At 42.2% G+C, this 6,085-nt stretch overlaps 1 long non-coding RNA gene across 1 annotated transcript; it reads left to right on the plus strand.

Moving 5' to 3' along the window:
• Positions 1–324: 324 nt before the first annotated feature.
• On the plus strand, positions 325–3,223 carry LOC123384235. The gene is made up of 2 exons (XR_006594964.1): positions 325–883; positions 2,386–3,223. It is a non-coding gene; the product is annotated as an uncharacterized LOC123384235 (long non-coding RNA).
• The last annotated feature ends 2,862 nt before the right edge of the window (positions 3,224–6,085 follow it).

A 6,085-nucleotide genomic window follows, 5' to 3' on the forward strand; every position in this document is an offset into this window, starting at 1 on the left:
CTGAAAAATTATGATTCTTATGACTTGTGTTTGAAACATTATTTGTTCTCTAATGTTTGCTCTTCCAGATTAGGAAGAGCTCAATCAGGCTCCAGGCTGAGCATGGAGCCTCCTTGGGGTTCTCTCTCTCCCCCTCTCTCCCCTCTCCCTCTGCCTCTGCCCCCTTTCCACAACTTGTGATCACTCTCTTTAAAATAAAATTTAAAAATCCCAGTGCAGCTCTTTCTGCCCATGGGTCCTGTCCCTGTGCTATAATAAAATCACATTTTTGCACCAAAGACATCTCAAGAATTCTTTCTTAGCCATTCGCTCTCTCAAACCCAAACCTTAAATTTTTTTTTCATGTTTCATCAAAAATATGTATGAACTTATGAAAATTAGTAATGGGAAACCTGACAAAATGGACACAGGATGTTTTGTTAGGGGCAGCTCTCCCACTCTACCATGGCAAATTAATTGTAGACACAACAGGAAGAGAAAGACTTGACCTTAGAAAGACTTGACCTTGCTTGTGGATACTAATCCACTACTCCAGCCAGAGGGAAGAAACTCTTTCCTCACTACCACCATCTCTGCAACAGCTCAGACAATGAGAAGCCACCACATTTCAAACCCCCATTTTACTCCAATGGACTTTTAATCAGCCTTCCCTACTTACCCCTTTTCTCCTTAAAGAAGCATTCCCCTCCTTTGTTTCCTGTACTTGCTTACAGTTTTGCCCAGCTTATATGTCCCAGATTACAATTCTCTTTCATTCCTCAATAAAACCATCTTCTTCTGGTAAAATAACTGGTGTTTTCTATTTTTAAGGTTGACAATTCTTGGTGACCAGAAGTGGGATCCAGAGAAGACCACAACTGCTCCAGAGCTGGCTAGCAAACGGGTACAGTACCCATGGACCTTTTTGAGCTGCTTTCATGCCTACCCTGGAGTTTTAAGGAAAAGTTTTATCCTGGATTTCAAGCTCCACACCTCATATCTCAGTTCTTCAGGATTTATTTGGGATCTATTTACGATTTTTTTTTAAATCATCTCGAAGGGTACTCATTTGGCCTTCAGTCTAAATGCACTGTGCTAGCTTTTGGTCTAATTCCTGTTTTGAATGAGACTGCTCCCAATGGAACTGGGCTAGCCCTCAGTATGAGTCCTTTTCACAATCAGACTTTTCCAGTTGGAACTGTGCCAGTCAGAATTGTGAAGGCCTTTGTTCCTATTTCCCTTTGCAACAGGACTGTTCCCATTGGAACTCTGCCGGTTGGAACTGTGTTAGCTTTCAGTCTATGATCTGCTTGGGGCTCGACTGTTCTCTCTGGAACTGTGCTGGCCTTGGGCCTGATTCCTTTTGGAAACAGCTTGTCCCTGAAAATTGTCTAAGGAATGGGATCCCAAACATCAAAATGCTCTGAAGGCATCCTGCTTCCTGGGACTCTGGATGGTTTTATGTTTAAAAACGATGGTCCCTCTCTGTGTGCACATTTATAAATGAAAAGACTGACTCAACCAGAAATAATTTAGAACTTCAATGGCCGTTATGGGGAACTTTCGGTCATCTCAAACTTAATTTTCTCAAAGCTAAATTGAACAACTATGGTTCTAAAATTGACAAAACTGAATGAGATGCCTATTATTTTGAAGCTTCCAAATGCTATCAAGAATCAAAAATTACATCTCTCCAAATACAACTTACAAAATAAATGATGCAAGCATAGATTAAAAAGACAAAATGGGGCTTCTGAGTCCTCTTCTTCCCTTCCTCCACCTTCTCTGTCTACAGACAGGAGGCAACCACCTTGTGCTGAGGCCACAGCTCAGGCCCTGCCCCTGGTGCCCATCTTCTTCTGTCTGACATAGTGTGTAAGGCCATTACTAAGGCCTCATGTTTGTCTTAAGGCTCCTTTCCTGTTGTTGTTTTTTTTATTTGTTTTTATCTCGGTTGTAATGTTCCCAATTGGCAGCTCATAAGACCTCCTCCAGCATCCTTTCCAGGCCAATAGCCAATTTTTGCATCTTCCTCTGAATATCTGGGGGCAATTGAGACACAAATTTGTCATTTAAAATCATCTCAGCCTCAGGGCTGTCAGGGGAGATAGCCATATATTTAACGAGAGCCTTCCTCGACCTCTCTAGGAAGGCCATCGGGCTCCCATTTTGTGTTTGTAAAATAGTGGCTAATTTAACAATTTAAGGGCTTAACCTTAGACCTCCTTAATGTCTCTAAAGCACAAGCTTGGAAGTGGTGGCAATACCATTTCTTAATGGGAGGGTCATAGTCCCAATTAGGATCTTGGGATGTAATTACCTGAGCCCCAGTAGGAAATTGGAAGTTCCCTATAGGGCCTCCAACCCCATGATAATTAATGAATTGTCTTTATCTTTTTCTTTCAGAATTTATGGATCAAAATCATCCCATCTTTTCAGAATGCATCCCACAGGAGTATTGGCCTTGGTTGGGGAATTACCCATCTACAGGAAAAGGAAGAAGAGGCACCCCTTATCTTAATTTTCCATAGCTGGCCAGGAGAAGCCTCATGTCCTGACCCTGATAGTTGGACAGGAGAAGAAGCCTCATTTCCTGGCCCTGCATTTTGTCTGGCTATTCGACTGGCAGCCAAAAGCTTTGTCAGTCTCATGAGATGCTGGGAGCAGTCACTCTTATCCAGGCTTGACCCTACCTCCGAGAATTGACCTTCTCTTCCCTGATTTCTCTTATCCCTCCGTTTTCCCCCTGCAGGACTTTGGGGGTATCGACTACGACCAAGCAAGACTTCCCTGGTTGTAGAAGGATGCACTAATTTTATTTTGGCCCAACAGTAATTGTCCTTACAAATATATTTTAAAAGGCTTGCGAAAACTATTTTTTGTAAGGATAAAATTGGCTGCCAAGAGGGCTAAGAGGGACAAAGTAGAAGTCTATTTCCTTGCCTTTTCAGCAATGCCCACAGAAATATGTTCCAGCCATTTAGAGTATCTAGGTTGTTACAAATTGGCAGACACTGGGCTAAGTATAGCAAAATGGCTCCTGTGTATTCTAGTACAAGCTCTTTATATATTATAGTGATCTATCCCTTAAATGGCACAGGCATCCATTCCTGTTCTAAACAGAAACAACCCAAATGTGGAGCATTTGGAGTCTGGCAGCGAGGACACTGTCACCACCTCCCCAGCCTTTGGATCAAAGGAGGGGAAATTTCAACCAAGGCTTGAATAAAACAAATCAAAAGGGCATGCTGTCTGGTCCTTTTGGTTAAAATCACATTTTCCCCTATATTTTTGGGCAGATAAAAGGGGGGGGAACTTTGTTTACCTTTTTTCTTTTTCTTTTTATCAAAAGCATACCGACAATCCAAAAAACCTTTGCTTTTTTAACAGAGACTAGGGCAGAATTTTAATCTTATACCACTGTACTTTTAAAATCCATTTACTTGGACCTTAGTCCATCCTGAGAACATATAAAATTTATTTCCAAAGATTTCCCTTCGCAAACCTTCTACAACTTTCTTTTGCTTTCAGATTGTGACCCAAGCCCCTTTTTCTCCAAACAACCAGTCTCATTTGGGACAAAATTACTTTCTTTTACCTTCAACAAAAACGTATTCCCATTCCTTATATCTTTCTTACATATCTCCTACCTTTCTACATAATAACTTTCTTATTTTTATCCGTCTTAATTACATTAAGCAGAATTTTAACTCTTAGAAACCTTAGTCTCCATTGAAAACTAAGTAGTAACCAATTGTAAACTGTTATAGCAGAATTCTGCAGATGGCAAATTTATCAATTAAGCAGAAGCATGTTTTCCAAAAGACCCAAATATCCTTTGTTTCTGTGCAATAAGAAGTCAAAAGCACAAATCTATGTTTAGCAATCAATGCTTTAGCATTTTATCTCATTTGGAAAAGACCTAGATGTCCAATGAATTCAATTCCAATTATTCATCCTAACAAAACTTGTACGTTTCAGGTTACCAAAGACTTTGAAAGCTATCTTCACAATTACCCATGAAAACTTTGAGAAAGAATTAACCATAATTTTAAGTTACCTTTTTGCTAACAAATTGCAACACAGATAACATGAGCTTATTTGACCTTTAGTAAACCTAGATAGAATAAAATTTTCTATTTAATGTTGATAACTCTACTTTTAATTAAACCAACAAACTTAAATTCACTTACACACCTAGTTAAGTTTCTCTTGCATCCACTTAAAAGACACTCAATTTGTTCCCTATTGTCAGTTTTTACCTGGGACACTAGTGGGGAGATCCGAAGTGGGTGGCCCAAGGGAATGCTCTTCACTCCCTGACATTAGAGGGTGGAAGGGGAAACCAATGGTGCCTGAGGCACTGAGGATGGTATAGGAGCCAGTTATGCCAGGCCTCACACAAGGTGGTGCAGAAACAGGAGGAGGGGGGAAGGTAGAAGAGGCAAGATTCTGCCTAAAAGCATGAGGCAGATAAAAGCCTAGAGGGCAGAGAGAGAGAGAGAGAGGTCTCCTGGTCCTAAAGTCTGTCAACTTGAACAGATGAGCAGACACCAGGTTTTTTCCCACCAACAAGTGGAATTAGGCAGTCCATGTCGGGCTAGAGAAGACAGAGAACTTCCACTGATTAAAAGGAGTTTTGGCAGCGGCTTGGGGATATTCCTGAAAGCCTCCATTCCGAGGTAGACTAACTAAAGACAGTTGGCTCTAATCACCATAGTCATTGACCCAGGAAATGAATGTGGGAGAAGCCCCCACATACAGTTACAGTAACCGGAATGTATTAGGAAAAACAGTGAAGGAGTGTTAGAGTCCTCTTTGCTAGGGATGGCCTGTGTCTTTTTCTTTCCCCAGCACCTTGGGTTAGGTTTTGGAACACTTCTATATATTGTTCAGGGTTGTCTTCAAATTGCTCAGGTTTTGCCTTTTTATTTGCTTAGAATCTTGCAACGAAAATGGAACCTTCATGGCACCAAATTCACCACGAAGCATTTTAGTCAACAGATACATTGAATGTACCTTCCTTTGGAAGGAAACATTTTTTATCTCTGACAATCCTGGATAAGGAGGGCATGAGGGTCTAACAGGTGGCTTTTCCTGAGAAGAGCCCTCAGAGGGCAAGTCTGCAAGAACTTGCTTTTCTCAGCCCCTTTAAGGTCCAGAAGGTTGGCATCTAACTTACAACTCTTACATAAGGAAATTTTGACCGCTTACCCTCTCTTTTACAATATAGATCTAACTTTAAGATAGTACTGACTGAATGCTTCCCTCAGACCATGAATCTCCATTCTCCAGGAGGTATTTCAGGCACCTCTTAGCATTGGCAGGTCCAGTATCAAGTCCTGACCCAGATAAGACTCCTGAGGAATTCTCACACCGTCTTAAGCCATATTGGTCACCAAAGAACCACGGAATGGGTATTAGCACTCGCTTTAGCTGCCTTGTCAGGTCAGAACCTTTCCACTCTTCATCTCATTCACACACATAGAGTGACTCCAACCTGTTGCCCAGTGCCCACCCAGCACTTTAGAGTTGCAGCTTCATTCCTTATTCCTTATGGAACTACTCAGGCATCTCTGGGAGGTAATCAGGCTCCCCTTCTTCCTCTTCGGGGCAGGTCTACCAAAACAAACCTGGGTTTTTACCAGTCTGACCACGGTGCTCTCTAAGCTGGTTCCTGGGCCTCACCAGGTTCTGTTGTGCATCTGGGGCCCTTGCCCCAGTGCGTCAGGAGGGGCTAGTCTCCTAAGAATCAAGTGGTCTGCTAGCACCAGGCGAGGTCACTTCTCCTGGTGCTCCAAGGTCCATACCCCAGTGATAAAGGAGGTGGAAACGCACCATCCCCGAGTCCAGCAAGCAAGCCCACAAGAAATATAGCAGGATTCTCACACAGAGAGACAGGATACCGAGGTTTTCTTTGTCCTGGAAGCAAATTTTCCCATCGTGCTTTTCCAGGCTGAGTGGGTTCATACTCAAAAAACTGAACCGAGCGCAGCGGGGTGTAGCCTTTTATGCAATTTCTACTTCTTTGTCTCCCATATGTGCTGACTCATATAGTCTGATTGGACCCAGTCCAAGTTACAGAGTCATGTCAGAGCTATGCATA

The sequence above is a fragment of the Felis catus genome, chromosome A3, assembly GCF_018350175.1.
Source record: "Felis catus isolate Fca126 chromosome A3, F.catus_Fca126_mat1.0, whole genome shotgun sequence".
Lineage (NCBI taxonomy): Eukaryota > Metazoa > Chordata > Mammalia > Carnivora > Felidae > Felis > Felis catus.